The following is a 22,052-nucleotide window of genomic DNA, read 5'->3' as shown; positions in this document are numbered from 1 at the left end:
AAAGAAGTAAGAAATGATGTAATTACATTATAATCTCAAAAATAAAAGAAAGGTTTAAAAAACAGATATGTTCATTCACCTGGTGTTGCTCGACCTGGGTGGGTAAAGGAAACCATGGGCCTTCCCAGCCCCAGTAGGATCAGGCAGATGAAGGAAACCCTCACACATACCTGGTGCTGCTTGGCCTGGACAGGTAGAAGAAACCAGTGGACTGCCCAGTACCACAAAACACCTGGCAGTAGGGCACAATTATGGTGAGCACATGTATGGTGGAGTATGGGATACAGAGAGAGGCAGAACTGCTCATGTCCTATGGAGAGAGGCAGATCTGAAAAGGCATAGAAGCTGAGGAATGGGCTATTGAGGGTACCCTGCCGAGCACCAAGGGCCATGGTAACATCTGGGGTTGCCGCTGAAAGCCATGTCTGGGCCACAGTATGTGAGAACTTCCATGGTTCCTAATACCACTGAAAGCTCTGTCTTAGTGGAAGCTTCTTTTTCTGTGAAAAGACACCATGACCATGGTAACTCTTATAGAATGAAGCATTTAGTTGAATGGCAGCTTATACTTTCAGAGGTTTCAGTCCACAATCATCATGGCAGGGAGCATGGATGCATGTAGGCAGATGTGGTGCTGGAGGAGGTGCTGAGAGTCCTACATCCTGCAGGCAACAGGAAGTTTATTGAGACAATGGGTGGTATCAGAAGCATAAAACATCAAAACCAGAACCCACAGTGACACACTTTCTACAATAAGGCCATATCTACTGCAACAAAGCCATACCTCTTAATAGTGCTATCCTCTATGACATTATAGAGGTCAATTACATTCTAACTGCCACAGACCATGATGATGCCTGGGGTCTCAGCCACGACCTTTGTCCAAGTTGGTGCCCAAAGGCCATGACACTCCAGGGGTCATTTCAATCTAAGTGACTGTGATACCACACAGGTCCATGGAGATGTCTGGGTCCCAAGCCTTGTGGAATGTCTGAGAACATGGCCCTACAACAGCCAGGTCTGTATTTATGCCCATAGTTTTTATTACCACCAAATGCTATATGGATGTATGGAGTCTGAGCCTACACCTGAGAACATGTTGGTTTCCAAGGATCATACCGCCACCAAAGTCATACAGATCTGAATGTCCTGCACTTTCACCTAGAACCAAAGTAAAAGCCAGACCCAGGGTGCTCCCAAGGACCATGTCTAGGTTTGTGGCCCCACTGCAACTGAGGTCTGTGTTGATGTCCATGTCCTATGCTGCCACCAAAAGCCACATAGATGTCTGTGTTCTGGGCTGCCAACTGTAGCCATGTTGAAGTCCACATGATGTACTCCTTCTGGAGCCATTAAGATCTGAGTGTCCTGCACTGCCACCTAGGGCCATAGTTTCATCTAGGTCCAAGGTGCTGATTGCCATGTCTGGATCCATGGTCCAGATGCACCTGGGGTCTGTGTTGATATCCATTGCCTGGGTTACCACACGTGCCCATTTGAGCCATATGTTTAGCCATGTATTAAAGACGGAAGGGCTGTTCTGAGCTGGCCCTACGCATCACTGGTACAGGAGGAGATATTGCCCCTCGACAAAGAAGTGAGCCTGGCCCCCATTGGTCCTGCCCTTCGCACTTGAGAAATCTATTTCCATCCCTAACACCATGGTCATGGAAGAGCTGGCTCCACCCATTACATGAGAGCGATGGTACCAGCAGCCCAAACTGAAAAACTCAGCTCCATCTCATGTACAAACCCAGGGCTTTTAATTGGCACTGCCCAACCTCTACCCAGTCTATGACATGCTGGAGCATGTGAAGGGCTGGTCTTGCAGATTCATAGCTTCAGAATCTCCAGAAATCAGTACAAGAGCAGAATATCCAAGAGGAGACTTGGTGGGAATACAGTATTTATGATGTACCAGAAGCCAGAGGTCTTGAACTTGAGCAACAACACATTACACAATGAACATTTGCAAGTAAAGCCATAGTGCTATATTATTTCTGCTTTATTAAAGTTTGACTGAGGATTCAGAAAAACAAAGTCAGCAACAAGCCATAGAAGCCAGGCACACAACTTTAATCCCAGCAGTCAGAAGCTAAGAGGTGGAGATACACATCTTTAATCATAGGACACAGAGATAGATGGATCTCTGTGAGCCCAAGGTCACCCAGATCTACACAAAAGTGAATCAGTCCAAAAGAAAATTATAGCTCACACCTTTAATCCCAACATTAGGGAAGTATACAAGACAGAAGCAAGATCTCAGAGATGCATTCATTCACTGAGAATGAATTTTATTTTTATGTGTACATGTGCATCTGTGTTTTTATTAACATGATGGGGTGCTCTCAGAGTACAGAAGAAAACATTGGATCCCCTGGAGCTGGAGCTACAGGTGGTTGCACACTGTCAGATGTTGGTGTTGTGGTCACAAATGGAGTCTTTTAGAAGTCTGTGAACTACTATCTTAACAGCCGACCACCTTTCCTGCCTATTTTTCATTGACGAACCTATTTGCAGAATAGTCAAAATAATATTTATAATGTAAACAACTTTTAAATTATTCTGTGTAAAATATATATTCTCGGATTTTTTACATGTGAACATCCCACAATGTGACCTGACTTGTTTTGCAATTTAATGTGTGAGGAGATCACACCTATTGTGTGATGGGGAACTAGAAGAAATTCTTTCAGGTTCAAGTAATGTGATGGAGCTAGCAACAAGGAATTTATTTCATGCTCTAGTTTAGATCATAATATCTTCTATAAAGGTCACATATGCTCAGAGGCAAAAGAAAAAGTAGTTGGGTATTCATTTGCGCTTTGATTTTAAGTTTTGACATTATTATCCACCCTAAAAGACACAGAAAGATACATTGTGTGTCTCTCATTGGTCCTGTGTGAGCTGAATAACACTATAATGCTTACCTTCACTTTCAGTTCACCTTACACTGGCACCCTGTTGCCATAGAAACTAAGATTTCCTTTTCACTGAGGGTGCATCACATCCCACTAGTTCAGACAAAGATGTCAACAGAATCTTGTAGATTCCTATGTTAAAATGAAAATTCTTAATCTATTCATTTGACATGGATAAACTTCTTCTTCTTGAATTCTATTTTTTGATAGCTCCTCTCCTACAAATAATTCTGTTTCTAGAGACACTGAATTCATCATTTTTCAACTGAAACTTTGTCTTCTGCTGATTCTGCTTGCTTTCGCTCAGCAAGAAAATTCATATAGACATCAATGATGGTAGACATGAATGAATGTACAGACCTGCATGGGGGACATGTGGACAGAAATTTCTGTCCCATCTAAGCTCACATCCTTTTACTCCCAAATAAATATACAGAGGCTAATATTAGTTATAAACTGTTTGACTGACTTCATTTTGGCTAGCCCTCTCTTAATTATTAACCCACTTCTATTAATCTATGTATTTCCAAGTGATCTTAGCTTATCAGAATGTCCAAGCCTCTTGCTTCCTTGGCAGCTACATGGCATCCCTCACCTCGAGATTTACTCTCTGTGTTCCTCTTACCAGAATTCTCTTAGTCTCCTATACTTCCTGTCTGGATACATCCTACCTGTCCATTGGCCAAAAAAGCTTTATTCATCGCCCAATAAAAGAAACATATATTTACAGCATACAGAAGGACATCCCCCATCATCTCCTCTTATCTATCTAAATAAAAAAGAAGGAATTAACTTTAACTTAGCAAAATTACATAGAAGAAAACAGTTATCAAGCAAGAACTATAATTAAGAATATCTAGTCCACTAACATAGGCACATAGGATGAAGACAGATCCAAGGAATACAAAACCTTCAGTGATATCTAAAACCTACAATTCATGTGTGTCTTTGCTGATATTGGGTTACAACAGTGTATTTTAAGCCATCTTTCTACTCAGTTTTTTAGCATTGCCATTTTAAATAATGAACACTTAAAAAGAAGCAAGCCATGGGCTATTAAGGTCTTTATCTTTATTCTATTTATGTTTGCAAAATTGGAAACTTAATCATAACTTAATGACTAATATTTTCAGAAAATCATTCAGGGTGTAAAACCTCTAATATACTGTTATCTAAGAACTGATGATAGAACAGAAAATGAATATCATTCCTCAACCTTCATACCAAATCCATGTTAACTTCTTTGCTGATAAACATGAAATTCATTTATTATATGTAAAAGTTTTCAGTAAGAACTTTTCAACTTATGCTTCCAGTTAAATTTTAAATCAGCTAAGCCCACAACATACATGAAAGCTGACAGTCTTTGAAGACAAAGACATTTAACATAATTTTACCTTTCCTTATCCAAATCCTAGATTTATTCTGATCAGTGTTTTTATTTATTTTTATATTTCACTTTAACATTTTACAATATCATATACATATACAAAAAGATATGATCTTATCTTCCCCATTTCTGACTTCTATTTCCTCTCTATTCCATGAACCCACTTCTACCCAACTTCATATATCTCCAATAACTGCTGTATGTATTTGGATACTATCTATGTCCAAGTTGTACCCCTACCCCCGACCTTCCTCTCAATGCTTCTTTATTTGTTAACTTATTTTTGTTTTTTTAATAACCTACTCAGTCCAGTTAATGGCAAAAATAAGTACATGAGTGTAGAACCCTACAAATTACTCTTAGAGTGAACTATTCCTCCACCAAGAGACATCACCTGTCAATCATTCCACCTAGGGGTGGGCCCTTTTAAGACCCTACCCAACACATTCTGAAATGCTAGCTGTCATGGTCATGTTCTGCTTAATAATGTGAATGTTACTTATCTATCTGAAATACTTACCATTTCCATGACTGTAACTATCGATTAATCACATTTTAAAGTAATTTCTAGACCCTTGATACAACCAAACCCATATTTTAAATCAAAATAGATTTTTCATATATGAAATTCTCATTACAGTTTTCTCCATTTCCTCCCAGATCATTGTCACCTCCCCACTTCCAACTAATCTTGCCCTCTCATTCTATATCTAACCTCCATGCCAAGGCTGGCTCTTACAGCCTGTGCTCCAGCCCAGCCTTATAACTGTTCTGGAACCTTCCATATCTGCTACTTCTCCAATCCCTGCACCCACACCAGCTCTCACAATCATGGTCCTTGATCAGACTAGAGATCTCAGCCAACTCCTTCCCCATCCTCCAGATTTAAGCAGAGTCATGCATCCTACTAGTCAGCCCAGCCTATTGTGTCGATTTCAGACACACAACCAACAAAAGAAGTCCATATGTCCAGGTCTCACTAAGAAAACACAAGCAATATGAAAGGGAAAGATAGCATGCCTTGAAATTTCACCAGTTCTGTAGAAATTTTATCCAGTAATAACTAACTAAATGAAATCCAGGGTATATAATTGAAAAAGAAATATCATTGTGTATTGAATGTATATAATTATGAGTGTGTGTATGTGTGTGTTTGTGTATGTAGTGTATGAGTGTGTGTGTGTGTGTGTGTCAACAATTAGGGCAAAATAAGCCATGAATTTGAAAGATAGCAACGGGAAGGTGTTTAATGAAAAAGTTTGTATGTAGGAAATGCAAAGGGAAATTGCATAATTATAATCTCAAAAATATTTTTAAATTATTTAGAAAAGAACAATCATGAACCTCATTTAAAAATTGAGGAATTTTTAAAGCTACATGAACATCTTAATGAACTTAAAGAAAATAAATGCCTAAATGATGCACAAGAAGACACAAACACATGAGATTTCATCAGATGACAAATGTGTGCTAAATAAATAAATAAATCACAAGAGTCTGTAGCAATGTACTAAAAGTTCTAAAACACTACAAATTTTAACCTGGATAACTGCGCCTAGCAAAACTATCACCATAGTTGAAAAAAGAAAAAAAAGAAAAACTTTGCATGATAATAACAGGCTAATGAAATTCATGTCTACCACCAATTCAGACCTACAGACACTACTGAAAGTAGTACTTCAAATTGTTAAGAAACACATGTGTAGCTAAAGAAATACCTAGATGCCCCTCAACCAAAGAATGCATAAAGAAAATGTGGTGCATTTACACAATGGAGAACTATTCATGAAAAATGAAATCTTGAAATTCACAGGCAAATGGATGGAATTAGAAGAAACCATCCTGGGTGAGGTAACCCATCACAGAAAGAGAAACACTATGTATTCACTCATATATGGATATTAGACATAGACCAAAGGATTACCAGCCTACAATCCACACCTGCAGAAAAGTTAGGAATCAAGGAGAGACTTACATAGTTCCCCAGAGAAGGGGAAAAGGGCAAGAGATCCTGAACAAATTGTGAGCAAGGAAGAGGGGCAGGTAGGTAGGAGAAAGAAGAGGGAAAAAGAGGAGGGAAAGAAGAACCTGAAGGATCAGAAAGACTGAGTTAGGGGATAATAAAGGAGAGCAAGAAAAGAGATACCTTAATACAGGGAGCCATCATAGGTTTAAAGAGAAATCTAGCACTAGGGAAATGTCCAGAAATCCACAAGGATGACTCCAACTAAGAATCTAAGCAATAGTGGAGAGGCTACTTTAAATGCTTTTTCCCTATAATGAGATTGATGACTACCTTAAATGCCATCGTAGAGCCTTCCTTTCTGGAAGCAGAAACAGAGATCCGTAGCTAAGCACTGAGCCCTACTCCCTGTATCCAGTTGTAGAGAGAGAGGAGTAATGAGCAAAGGTGTCAAGACCATGCTGGAGAAACCCTCAGAAACAGCTGACTTGAGCAAGTAGAAGCTCATGGACCTCAATCTGACAGCTGGGGAACCAACATAAAACTGAACAAGGACCCTGAACCTGGGTGTCAGTTAGGAGGCCCGGGCAGTCTATAAGGCCTCTGGCAGTGGAACCCATATCTCTAGTGTATGAATAGCATTGGGAATCCATTTTCCATGAAGGGATACTTTCTCAGCCTAGATACACAGGGAAGGACATAAATCCTGCCTGAAATGATGTGACAGACTTTGATGATCCCCCCATAGAAAGCCTCACCCTCCCTGGGGAGTGGATGGGGGGTTTGGTGGGAGGGTTGTTGATGGTATACAAGGATAGAGGATAGGAGGGAGAGGAATTGATTTTCAAAAAAGAAAGTTTCTAATTTAAATAAAAATTTATAAAAAAAGAAAAGAAAAAATAAAATTGTAAAAAAGAAGATATATTTGCTCAAACACAAAGTATGATTATGAACTCAAACACCAAAAGAAAAAGAACAACAAAACACATATCTCTCAATAATACATTCAAATATTAATGGCCTCTACTCTCTGATCAAAACACAAACTGAATGGATTAAGAAAAGAAAAATCTATCATCTGTTGTCTACATAAAGTTTATCTTGTGACTGGAGAAATGTTTTAGTGGTTGAGACCACTAACTGATCTTCCAGGGAACCTAGGTTTAATTCCCAGCACCCATGTGGCCTATAAAAACTACCTATAACAGTACTTTCAGAAATTCAGATACCTTCCTCTGGCATTCAAGTACACTACACACATGTAGTGAACAAACGCACATGCAGGCAATCAAAAAAGGAAGGAAGGAAGGAAGGGAGGGAGGAAGGAAGGAAGGAAGGAACTTCTCTTACCTTCAAAGATTGGCACCAATTCAGAATAAAAGGAAGAAAAAGTATTCCAAAGAAATGGGACCAGAAAGCAAGCTTGTTATTGCAATATGAAAAAAAGTCTTTAAACTCTAACTAATCAGAAAATGTTAGAAATACCTTTATTCTAGTCAAGGGAATGATTAGCCAGGAAAGCACTACAATGCTAAACATAAATGCATGAAACTCTGGTGTACCTCATTTCATATAAACCATACTATTAGAATTTAAAATTAGGATTATTCCCAACTCAGCAAGAGTTGTGATTGCAATACCCCACTTTCTGCAAAAGACTGGCCATCTGAACAAAATATAAATAGAGAAACTTCAGAATTAAATGATAGCACACATCAAATGGAGCTAACAGACATCTATGGAACATTCCACCCAAACACCAAAGAATTTACATCCCACTAAATAACCCACAGAAATGTCTATAAAACAGACCACATACTATGCCATAAAAAAGTCTTAACTAATTCAGAAAAACTGAAACAATCTGTGAAATCTTTCTGACAATAATGGAACTAGGCTTAAAATCAACTGCCACCAAATTTCTAGAAAGAGCACTAACACATGGAGACTAAGCAACCCATTACTGAATGGAAAAGGGTCCAAATAAGAAACCAATAGAGAAAGAAAAAAATCTTCTAACTAAACTTAAAGGAAAATTAAACCTTTGGAAAACATAAAAAGAAATACTAAATGTGAAATCTGCAGGTATAAGTTCCTATATTAAAAAAATCAGAAAGAACACAGATAAATGTCCTAATGGTGTGTGCTCGTAGTTTTATGCCAACTTGACACAAGCTATGCACCCCAGTTTCCTGGTATTCTTTTCCACCCACGGGACCAGGCAATTTGGGGCCTGTTTCTGGGCCAATATTCCAGTGCCTGGGGACCACCACTGAGCCTCCCCTCCCGGCAGGAGCCTATGTTGTGCCCAAATTCTGAACCCCAAAATCACCAAGAGGCCCATTTCGATGCAAAAGCAAAGAGTCTTTTATTGTAGATGTTTAATGAGCTAACACCATTAGCTTGGGCCCTTCACCCTGCCACCATGGTGAATGGCTGGAGAAAGACCTCAGGCAACCTTGAGGCAGGAATCTTAAAGGGCAGTATAAGGGGAGTGTCTAGGGGTATGAAACAGTCTCAGGATTGGTGCACTTCCAGGTTTGGGTGACCTGCCCAGTGTTGATTGGTCAACTAGTTGTTATGGCCCATAGGCCCTCCCAGGGTGGTTGCTATGTTCTGTATGTCATTGTTGTACACTGTCCATAAAGCACACCCAGAGCTGTAAAGCACATCCCCACCAGATAACTTCTGATTGGCTCCTTGCCACGAGGAAGGCATCTGACCTTTGTGACCAGGACATGAGTGGCAAGGCCATGCAAGCACATGTTAGCCTATAATGGCTGCTAAAATGGGGGAATGGTCACTACACCTACACAGCCGAGGTCTTCTTCTCCAAGTGCAGGACCAGGCAATTCGGGGGAATTCCTCCTGCTCTCCCTCTCTCAGATCTCCTGGCCTGGGAACCACAACCAGGTCGACTTGCTCCTGGAAGACCAAGCAACCAGAAGCCTGCAGAGAGAGCCACTCTTTACTCCTGCCCCCAGTCAAGGTAGAGAGCAGAGGACAGAGAGCAGACGACAGAAAGTATTGGATTAGGTTGCACCCACCAAAAGGTAACACTAGTTGCCTGCCCACCAGGAGAGGAAGAGGCTCTTTCTACAACCACTGGAAGAAGTGATTGGAAAGAGGCAATATAAGAACACATTCAGCAACTGAAAAACAAAGATGACACTACCAGATTCTAGAGATTCTACACCAGCAAGACGGGAACACCCCAATGTAGATGAAGCTGGTAGACTCTGGATGGGATGGTTTGCTGAGATAAGTAGCACCACACAAAGCTAGGCTCATTTATATATTTGTTTGTGTGTGTATGCATATATATTTGCATACACATAATATATGCAAATATATAGGCACATAGGAGCATGAACAATAACAATTAAAGATAAAGTGGTCATGAATTTGAAAGCCTTTGCAAGGGGAATTTGTGAAGGGATATTAGATGAAGAAGACTGTGGAATTACTGAATTATATTTAACTACCTGTGAATTATTATCGTACTTCTATTTATGAGATCATAAATAATTATATCATTTCTCCCCTAAAGTCAGCATTACTTATAAAGCAAAATGGCATATACAGGATCAGAACAGATGATGCTAAGAATTCATTTAATAGAGAAAAATAGATTGAGAGGCAATCTGCAAATAATAAGTGCCACTAAAAATACATATGAGCATCCAGAAGTGTGATATCAATAAATACCAAGGTATTTTGCTGAATTAAGGAAAAACTGAATTAGTACATTGGAAAGGTTAATTATTGTTCACAGAAATTTACTTTAAACTCTATGTATTATGAAAACATTAATTTTAAGAACAAATAAAAATGGTTAACTGACTAAGCATAGTGGTATGCATTCATAATACCAGCCCTTGATGTCAGTTCAAGTCCAACTTTGACCTTTATACCATGGACCAAACAAGCCAAGACTCCACAGAAAGACCCTTTCAAAATAAGTCAGTGAATAATAAAAGAATAAATAAATAAAGGAGAAAGAAGAAATGACAACAATTCAAAATAACAACAGTTACTAATCATCCAAACATCTCAAAGTTGAAAAACACCTGCATTAAAATGTACAAGAAAAACACAAGTGTCAGCTACTTGCATGTGACACTGACCATTGAGATAATGAAGACAGTCCCACACAGCTGTCACACTTAACCTTTCTCAGCTGCATGCTTGCAGATGATATGCAATTCTGTGGAATGCCATAATCTAGCATGCCACTACCAGTCAGGAAGGGACATTGGTGGTCCACTCTAATCTCTGTGCCTGCTTGAAGATTATCTATAATGTTTGGCCTCATATACAGTCAACATTCTCCAGGTTCATATATGAGCATACAGTCATCAAAATCCCTGTTTCTTCCAAGATTGTTACCTTCTACTGGCATTCAAAATATACCAAAATTAAAACACTAGGAGAAAAAGGAAAGTCATAATATTTTAGAAGACATATAATTAATAATATGCATAAGAAAGTACTAAATGACACCCTCGATTAAAAAAGTGAAACAAGAAACATTAAATATGTATAGTGTCTAATATACATATAAGTTATAATTTTCTTGCTAATTAAAAGACAGAAAGGGAGCTAAGCACCAGCATCAATTATTCTATGCTTCCTGGATGAAGACACAATGTGGCCAGCGGCCTCCTGCCCTTGATGGCATAACTGGAGCTGCTCTCACCACCAGGCTTCCCCTGACTTGATTGGTTACATTCATTAAAACAGGAAAAAAGCTTTCTGTGGTCATTTGAAAGGTAACAGCTCAATAGACTCATAGGTTTGACTTGGTCACCAGTTGGTGGAACTGTTTGGGAAGGATTAAGAGGTGTGGCATTGTTGGAGGAGGTATATCACTAGGAGCAGACACTGAGGTTTCAAAAGACTGCTTCCGTTTCCAGTTAAGGCTCTGTCTATTGTTTATGAATCAAGATGTGATCTCTCAGCTGCTGTTTCTGCCTAATGTTATCATGCCTTTACAGTGCCTTCATGTACCATGGCCCTTTGAAACCATAAGCCCAGTTAAACTCTTTCTTTCATAAGTTGCTTTGGCCATGCATTTTATCACAACAATAGAAACATGGTCATAACAAAAATTGGTAACAGAAATTGTGTATTGTTATGACATAGCTAACTACATGGTGTTTGAAGAAACAATGAGCACCAGGAAATTTAACCTTGGATAAAAGGTTTGATGAGAGACCTGAGGAGCTAAGGAGAGACCTGATCCAAAAATGGAATGAGCAAGAGGTTATCTCAGGGCAAGAACTAACCCAGCTAAATTTTCAATCTGTGAAAACAAAGGGACTACAATATTGAAATAAACTTAAAATGGTAGAGCTTTTCTGATGTCTACACATTCAAATCAATGGCAACCGGTTCTACCTGCTCTTTGGCCATCAATAGTGAAAGAAATCACCATTTGGAAAATACACACTGAAGTTGTTGTTAATAAAGTGTAACTAACATATGTCTCTTATAATGATGACACAGTAGCAGTGATAAAATGTCTTAAGAAACAAAGCTGCAAATAGGACTAGGGTTGACTCACTTGATTCCTGTATTCATTGCTCTATAATTTATCTTCCCAATTATTAAGGAAGTTTTGTCTCCTTAATCAACATGAATACACATTAACTTCTTTACACACACAAAATTCATCATGGATATACACAATACATCACAGAAATATATTATACATCACACACATTATATAGCACAAACACATGGCATTACTAAATATCACTATATATTACACATACTACACATCAGAAACACACACATCACTCACACACTCACTGTAATGCATTCAATACATCACATACATACTGTACAACATACATACAATATATATTATATACACATACTACACAATATAACATACTATACATCAGATTTCAATATTCATCATATGCACACTAGACATCATAAACACACCAGACATTGGGGAGATACAATATATACAACACATAACCCAGATATAACCCACATACACTAGATTATTGGTCTAAAGATTGGTTTCCAAAAGGAAAGAATTAACCTAGGGTGGGAGGAAATGATATGTGACTTCAGAGCCAGAGATGGTAGTGGATCTATGAATAAGGATTATTTGGTCTCTAAATAAGTCTCATATTTTCGTGTGTGTTAGTCCTGTGTCTTAGCAAGTGAAGTGTCTTGGCTATTTGTGCTGAAGTTCACATGATTCCCATGATTCCTAAAATTCCTGGTCAGAATAAACCTAGTACCAGGCTTTGAGGATCTCGATCTCTCTCTCTCTCTCTCTCTCTCTCTCTCTCTCTCTCTCTCTCTCTCTCTCTCTCTCTCTCTCTCTCTCTCTCTCTCTCTCTCTCTCTCTCTCTCACACACACACACACTCACAATGGATGGCATTCTGCAGTAAGAGCTGAGGGGAAGTGAGTAGTGCCTTGGATGCTGCAAAGATGAGGAAAGGCTGTTGAGGATGATTCATTGAGGTACAAAATATTGCTATTTCTCTAGATATTTTCTCCTGTTTCCTGTGTGTGTAGAATTTATGAGGAACCAGAATGTGAAAGAATTTTCAAGCAACTACATGGAGTTAGTGAGATTTTGCCCTAAGATTGTAGTTGAAACTAAGTTGTCTCTTACCCAGGCTAATATAACAAGAATGACATATCCAGTCGAAACTGCATTATGTAGCTGAAGAAATCCATTGCAGTCTCATGAACCCATGCTTCTAAAACGTGGCACATCATTTCCTTCCATCTTTATAGATAGATATTAAATCCATATATTCAGCTAACTGAAAATACCAAAAATAAATTGCATCTGCTCAGTACTCATGAGACTTCTCTGTCTCTCTTTAATCCCATGTAACTATTTGCCTAGCATTTATATTGCATTCAGTATCATAAGTAATCTACACAGCATTCAAAATATATGGAATTGGATTTGTGGAGATGGCTTGGCAGTTAAAAGCATTTGTCACTCTTTCAGAGAACTCAGACTCAGTTCCCAGTGACCACATGACTGTATATTCCAGGGGTTCCAAGCTGTCTTCTGACCTCTGAAACCTTCTACATACATGTGGCTCATATAAACTCACATAACGCACATATAAATAATAAATAAAATAAATACATCTTTAAAACACACACACAGGGGGGAAAGAGAGAGAGACATAAAGAGGGCATTTAACAAACCTTGTTCCATTGGATATAAGGCAGTCAAGCAGCAAGAGTTCCCAGGAATACTGAGAAACAAGCCAAGAAATAACGTTTTTAACATAGAATTGAATTGTTCTTATTTCAAGTGTTCTATTTACACATACTACTAGAACTTGAGTGCCTTTAAAAACCTATCACATTCATTTTCTAAGCAGCAGAGCTTAGCTTCAGTTGCTATTTTACCACGACATTTAATTATATTCCTGGATTTATACTTTTCTTTTCTGTCCCTACTAACATGATTCTCATTGTGTTCTTTTACACTGTACTGTTTTTTTTCAAACATTATGAGACACAAAACATAAAGTTTGTCTTAGAAGGGATATACTGAGGTTTTTACAGTCATTTGGGGGTTTTAATTAATTCCAGACACAGTGAAGCTGACAGCCGAGAATAGCCACCGCAAGAGATGAGTAAGAGAGGCCTCACCACCTCACTGAGTGCACTAGGGGGTTAGAATAGCTGTCTGGCCTTCCCCTTTGGGAGTTTTCAATTTGTCAGATTTTCCCTGGATCCCCAGTGATTTTCATCACCCGGAACCCCTCTTGTGGAACTCTCAGCCCCCCACTGACATGACCCCTGCTAGATTTAGTGAGGAGTGGAGTGTCAGCAAACAGAGCAGCGGGCTGTGCTGGCTTTACCGGCAACTCTGGTGGTCCCCTCGGAAATGAGGGTGCCTGAGCCAGTGCGGGTTTGAACACCTGAGGCCCGTGTGACCTCAGAGCAGCCAGTGCTCTCTTCTGGTGTGAACCTGGGAGTGTTGTTGAAGTGATGAGCATCGTTGTTTCTGTATGAGCTGTGGCACGGTGTTACTCTGAGTCCACATGCATGGGTTTTTCACAGGAAGGTCACTTTGTGGTGGCCATTTTCTTTTGCTAGATTCTGTAGAACTGGATCCATGTTGTCTTCATACCAGGATGAGGAAACAGATCCGGTACTGTGCAGAAGAACACATGAGGATTTTGGATGGTAGGGTGGGGGTGTTCTTCAAATATCTTTCTACAGGGTTCCGAAGCAGTCTCTACAGCCAGAGGTATTCGTGAAAGGCTACATCTTTGCAGAACCACACTAGACAATCTCCTCACAGGTCTGTACCCTATTAGGTGTAACACAGAGGCTTGAAGAGACACTGCTTTCTTGTGTATATACCATGGGGGCAAGACTGTTGAGAAACCAGTGGAATTTGGGGTTCAGGTGACTATCATGTCTTCTGAGAACTCATTGTTTATACCATGATTTAAAGAGAAGAGAGCAGAAGCCAGATGTCTTGCGCAGCAGGGCTGTATTCTGGATGACTTCTCTCCTTTGCTGTCCTGTTCACATTTTACCTGAGCCTTGTTCAAGTGTCAGCTTCCAGGAGGGCTGCCTTTGGGTGCCTCCTACCTGTGTCCCACCTCACTCTTTGACCAAGCATGTGGCACTTTGTCCTCCGTATAGACACTTTGCTGTGATTCTTTTTTCTCTTTCTCTTAACTAACACAATTATTTCTTGTCTCTAGAATGTGAGCCTGTGGAGGTTTAGATTTGAAATGACATTTACTCTGTCATTCTGAAGAATGAATGTGCCACGGTGCAAATATATCAGAAAATACAGACTGAAAGAGCATGAATGAACACATGCTCATTTTGCAGTCAATGAATTCTTACCATGTCTTAAAGGGCTGGAATTCAGTGGGAAGAGTGCCCATATCATCATATCTCCTTGGCCACATTTATTTAATGCGGAATATCAAACATGATTGAAACTTCATCTTCTTTTTTTGTTGTTTTTTATTTTTTTATTTAGGCTAGAAACAATCTTGTTTCACATGTCAATCCCAGCTTGCTCTCCCTCCCCTTCTCTCTCTCCCTCTGACCAGGTCCCCCAGTCCCCCACCTAGTCTCTACTCCAATCCCCAAGGAGGGTGAGGCCCTCCATGGTGGATCTTCAGTAACTGTCATTTCATCCAGGGCAGGGCCCAGTCCCTCCCCGAAGAGTCCTGGCTGAAAGAGCATCCCACATTGTGGCATGGGCACGCAAAATCTATTTTTATGCCAGGGGTAAATCCTACCCAAGGTCCTGCAGATTACCTAGGCCTTCTCACTGAGACCCACATTCAGGGGGTCTGGGTCAGTCCCATGCTTTCCACACAGCCATCAATTTGGAGTCCAAGAGCTCCCCCTTGTTCAGGTCAGCTGTTTCTGTGGGTTAAACCAAATGACTCTTAACTCCTTTGCCCATCAGTTCTCTCTTTCTGACACTGGATTCCAGGAGTTCAGTTCAGTATTTTTCTGTAGGTATCTGCCTCTGCTTTCATCAGTCGCTGGATGAAGGTTCTGTTTCCTAGACTCTCTGGCACTGGGATTCTATGCTGGCACTCCCCTGATTCGTGTCGAAAATCCATAAATGAGTGAGTACATACCATGTTTCTCTTTTTGTGATTAGGTTACCTCACTCAGTATAGTTTCTTCTAGTGCCTTCCATTTTCCTGAAAATTTCAAGATTCCATTGTTTTTTCCCCGCTGAATAGTACTCCATTGTGTAAATGTACCACATTTTCTCTATGCACTCTTTAGTTGAGGAGCATGTAGGTGCTTCCAGGTTCTGGCTATTACAAATAATGCTGCTATGAACATAGTGGAACAGACATCCTTATTGTATGAATGTGCATCTTTTGAGTATATGCCTAAGAGTGGAATTGCTGGGTCTTGTGGTAGATTGATTCCTATTTTCCTGAGGAATCTCCATACTGCTTTCCAAAGTGGCTGTAAGAGTTGGCACTCCCATTAGCAGTGGAGGAGTGTTCCCCTCTCTCCACATCCTCTCCAGCATAAACTGGCATTAGTGTTTTTTATTTTAGACATTCTGACATGAGTGAGATGGTATCTCAGAGTTGTTTTGATTTTCATTTCCAGGATGGTTAAGGATGTTGAGCACTTTCTCTAGTGTCTCTCAGTCATTTTAGATTCCTCTATTGAGAATTCCCTATTGACTTCTGTACCTCAATTTTTAATTGGATCCTTTGATGTTTTGGAATCTTGCTTCTTGAGTTCTTTGTAAATTTTGGAGATCAGCCCTCTGTCAGATGTGGGGTTAGTGAATATCTTTTCCCAATCTGTGGGGTGCCCTTTTGTCTTTCTGTTTCCTTTGCCTTTGGGATTTCCTCGGTGTCCGTTGTTATGTCCCCCTTTTCATTTCTGATTTTGTGAATTTGCATTTTCACACTCTGCTGTTTGGTAAGTTTGGATAAAGGTTTGTCTATCTTGTTGATTTTCTCAAAGAACCAACTCTTCATTACATTGATTTTTGTATTGTTTTCCTAGTCTCTGCTTTATTGATTTCAGCCTCAATTTGATTATTTCCTGGCGCCTAATCCTCCTGGGTCAATTTGCTTCTTTGTGTTCTAGAGCTTTCAATTGTGCTGTTAATTCTCTAGTGTAACTATCCTCCAGTTTCTTCATGTGAGCACTTAGTGCTATGAACTTCCCTCGTAGCACTGCTTTCAAAGTATCCATAAGTTTGGGTATGTTGTGTTGTCATTCTCATTGAATTCTAGGAAGTCTTTAATTTCTTTTTTATTTCTTCATTGGCCCAGGAATGGTGTTATTGTGCATTATTCAACTTCCATGATTTTGTAGGGTTTCTGCCATTTGTGTTGTTGTTGAATTCTAATTTTAACGCATGGTAGCATGATAAGGTGCATGGAGTTATTCCAATTTTTTGTACCTGTTGAGATTTGATATGTTGCCAAGTATGTGGTGGATTTTTGAGAAGGTTCCATGTGGCGCTGAGAAGAAGGTATATTCTTTTTTATTTGGCTGGAATGTTCTATAGATGTCTGTTAATCCAAATTGGGTCATAACTTCTATCATCTGCTTTGCCTCTTGGTTAAATTTCTGTCTGGTAGTCCTGTCTAAAGGTGAGAGTGGGATACTGAAGTCTCTTACTATAAGTGTGTGGAGCTTTATATGTGATTTGAGTTCTAGTAATGTTTCTTTTATGAATGTGGGTGCCTTTGTATTTGGGACATAGATATTCAAAATTGAAACTTCATGTTGGTGGATCTCTCCTGTGGTGAGTATGAAGTGTCCTCCTTCACCTCTTTTTATTGAATTTATTTCAAAATCTAATTTGTTAGATATTAGGATTGCTACCTTCACTTGTTTCTTGGTTCCATTTTATTGGAAAATCTTTTCCAACCCTTAACTCTGAGGTAATGTCTGTCTTTGAGGCTGAGGTGAGTTTCTTGTATGCAGCAGAAGGATGGGTTAGTGGATATGTATTGTTTAAATCTGGTTTTGGCATGGAATATCTTGTTTTCTCCATGTATAGTGATTGAAAATTTTGCTGCGTACAGAAGTCTGGGGTGGCGACCATGGTCTCTTAGTGTTGGTAGAATATCTATCCAGGATCTTCTAGCTTTCAGAGTTTCCATGAAAAAGTCAGGTGTGATTCTGATAGATTTGCCTTTATATGTTACTTGGCGTTTTTCCTTTGCTGCTCTTAATATTCTTTCTTTATTCTGTATGTTTGGGGTTTTGCTATTATGGAGCAAGGGGATTTCTTTTTGTGGTCCACTCTATTTCATGCTCTGTAGGCTTCCTGTACTTTCATTGGCATGTCTTTCTTTAAGTTGGGAAAGTTTTCTTTTATGTTTTTCTTGAATATCTTTTCTGCCCCTTTGAGGTGGATTTCTTCACCTTCTTCTATACCTATTGTTCTTAGATTTGGTCTTTTCATGGTGTCCTCTATTTCCTGGATATTTTGTGTTAGGGATTTGTTGGACTTAAGATTTTCTTTGGTCAATGAGTCTATTTCCCCTGGTGTATATTCAACACCTGAGATTCTGTCTTCCATGTCTTGTATAATGTTGGTTATGCTTGCATCTGTAGTACCTGACCATTTGCCCAGCTTTTCTATTCCCAGCATTCCTTCAGACTGTGTTTCTTTTTTATTGTCTCTATTTCAGCTTTCAACCCTTGTACTTTTTGACTTGTTTCTTATAATTTTTGCCTTGTCTTTTCCTCTCTTTCTTGCATTTGTTGAATTTTTTGGTTTGTCTTTTCTTCCATTTCTTGCATTTTTTGCGTTTTTGGATTGTTTTTTCCTCCATTTCTTTCAATTCTTGTATTTTTTAGTTTGTTTTTTCTTCCATGTCTTTAAGGGATTTTCTCATATCTTCTTTGAGGGCCTCTATCATTTTCATGAAGTTGCTTTTAAGGTCTTTCTTATCAGCTTCTACCACAATGGGCTGTTCAGGTCTTAGGGGTATAGATTTTCTAGTTTCTGGTGGTTTCATATTGGTTTTTCTGTTGGTGGGTGTATTTTTGTATTGTCTCCTTCCCATCATTTCTTCCTGTGGGTACAGAAGGAGTCTCTTCCTCCCCTGGTAGTTATGTGACCCCCTTTCCAGTGGGTGGGAGCAGGTCCAATACCCTAGTGGCTTTCCTATTGCATGGATGGAGGCTGTCCTAGTATCGGGAACTTCAAACTCTGGGTAGGCTGGACCCTCGCCTCACCTGACCCATGGGTGGAGACTGGGACTTGGAAGCTGGCAGTCTCAGGGTGGGCTGATTCCCATCAGGCTGGGAATCCGGTTCAGCTGTGTGCAGTCCTCAGGTCCCCGGTGGTTCTGCTCAATCCACCGGAAGTTAGACTTGAACAAAGTGATTTTTTTTAAATTAACTTATTATACTTTAGTGACTCACACACTGGAAGCACGTGTGCATATTTACTAAACTGTATAGCCATTTCTCTTTGCCTAGAGAGGAGGGAATTAGGTTTACTGACTTGCAAATTGTAAGGCTTGACAAAATGATAAAATCTCTTGGAGGAATGTCATGATGTTTTAATTTACTAACTTTAGCATCATATCTAGAGCATTCTTAAAGTTAAACTGTCAATTGACAATAAATGAAGTCAAGATATTCTGAGAAATAAAAATATCCCATATAACACAAAACAAAATAATGATAAAACTGATATATGCCTTAATTATCTTAAGACAGAAAAAATGAATTATAGGAATATAAGAGATTTAGAACATAGTTAGATGAGCATATTAGTACTTCAAAGAAGTACTGCTTATGTGAGCACACATGAGTGACTAAGAGAAAATTATAGAAATGGTTGTAAGATGAACTAAAAATACAAATCAACATGGTGCTTTCTCTTGCTGTTTTGGTTCCTTTTTAAATAAGAAGGGAATCAAATCCTTTTCAAAAAACTATGCCTTGCAAATGAAAGTTTGGTTTCACATTGTACAATGGGTATTGTAAAATGCCCTATTGATGAGGAGAGGGAAATAGATGGCTGGCAAAAGAAGGCCATATAAATAAAATATGTCAAACACAATACAATACCTATGAACAATTTGATTCATAATTAAGACAGAGCTAGCCAATAAGAAGGCCTATATATTGGCCAACAATTTAATAATTAATATAGCATCTCTGTGTGTTCATTTGGGGCTGAAGCAGCAGGACCTGAATGGAAAGAAAAAAAAAAAACAATAGGCAGTGGTGGCACATGTCTTTAATCCCAGAATTAGGCATGCAGGGGCAGGAGAATCTGAGTTCAAGGCCAGCTTGGTCTACAGAGCGAGTTTCAGGATGGCCAGGGTTACACTGAGAAATCCTGTCTTGAAAATAAATAAATAAAAAGTCACTGTTAAGAGACTGGAAGTTCCATGATAATCATATATGATGAAGGTGCTATACTGGCTTATGAAGGTAATTTATATCTAGTACTGTTAAATAGTACTGTTTTGCACTTCATATTAACAGAATTTATTCCTTGGCCAGACAAGGGACTCAAGGGAAGGGCAGTTGCTGATAATACCACACCTGACAGCCTGAGCTCAATCTCTGAGAACAACATGGTTGAAGGAGAGAAGGGAAGAAAAGTGATCCTTCAGCAGATCCTCTGACTTCCACATTCACAGTGTTATTCAGGTGACAACACACCTATATACAATAAACAAATATAATAATAATAAAAGAAGTAAAGAAAAGAAAAAACAACCCAGCCTTAAATGGGATGTGGAACGAAAGAGAGAATTTTCAAAAGAAGAAAGGCAAATGACTGAGAATGTTTCTTTAAAATATGCAACATTCTTAGTTTTCCTAGAAGAAAGGAGGGTAAGGAAAAGAGGGGAATATAGGGAGTAGGAAAGGACAATAAGGACCATTGAAAAAGTAATATGGAAGCCTACTACTATAGAAGTTAGATAAATGATAGATATAGATAGATAGATATCATATATATGAGTCATTTTATAGCAGAATAACAATTCCCCTACTAGAAATCAAATAATAACAAACAAAACTCCCAGTGCCAGGACTGAATTCCTACTTTTGGAGTTGAAGGTCACTAAGATCCCTTGATCCCAGATAATACAACCTATTTCCAATGTTCTTGGTTATCATCTAGAACTTCATAGTGGAATCCTATTGCTGATAATACCACATATTTGAATCATAGAACATGATAAAATTAAAAGGGTAGTTAACTGGACACTTCATTCCTACTAGTTAGTTTTCATAATTCTGGAATGTTCTATGCACAATGACAAAGGAGGCAATATTTGTCTGGGAAATCGGCAAGTTAAAACAAATGACTGGCCTGATAACACATGCCCACTGGTACAATAGTGGCATGGCATTATTGGAGAAACCCATCACTTTTTTTTATTTGTTTCCATACTCATTCTACATGGTGAAACCTATACCTGGCACTATTATTAAGATAAGAACCTATGGCTAGATAGTACATGGGCTCTAGGGCAAAACCTATTACTATTGTTGCTAAATGGACACGGTATTAAATCCACTCCTAGTGACCTATTGTTATGTCCATAGATAACCACATCTTTCAAACTGTGTCACCACAAAAATAAGCAAAACACAAATACATACTATGAGAAAATAAGTTTAATGTGTTTTTAAAATGTTTAATTGGCATCTGTTATTTCAGCTTGAAAATTATGACACAATGAAAAGAATAAAGCATATGAAAAACAATTAAAAAATAAATACACAGGAGAAGGGTGAGGAGGAAGAAGGGACACTGTTTCAACTACATGTCTTCATCAACATGACAGAATATCTTATATGAACAACTTAAGACAAGGAGGATTTTTTACTAGTAGTTTCAGAGGTTTCAATCATTGCAAATTAAAAACACACACCATGCCAGAAAGGAAACAGAATGATTACATTAGTTGTCTTTCTTTTCTCATTTTTACTATATCAAGGCACCAGCCTATGAGTTGGTAGTACACCTAATTTCATTAGTCTTCTCCCTATAGTCACTGTGCCTCTAGAACAACCCATACAGACACACCCTAGTGTGTACTCTTCTAATCTCTTTTCAGTCAAGTGGGAGATCAAGATCAACTATCATACACTTCCAATAAATCAAGAATGGATTGTAGGCATATAAACCACTCATAGTAATCACTGCTGGTCACAATATGGAAAACAATGTCCTGCATCACAATTAGAACTTTATAAATGAGTTGGTGGTGAGTTGGAATGAACTCCCAAAACAAAAATAACATACTGCAGATCTCTTGTAG

Source organism: Mesocricetus auratus, unplaced genomic scaffold, assembly GCF_017639785.1.
Source record: "Mesocricetus auratus isolate SY011 unplaced genomic scaffold, BCM_Maur_2.0 Super-Scaffold_100676, whole genome shotgun sequence".
NCBI lineage: Eukaryota > Metazoa > Chordata > Mammalia > Rodentia > Cricetidae > Mesocricetus > Mesocricetus auratus.
Note: the sequence above shows the minus strand (reverse complement) of the source record.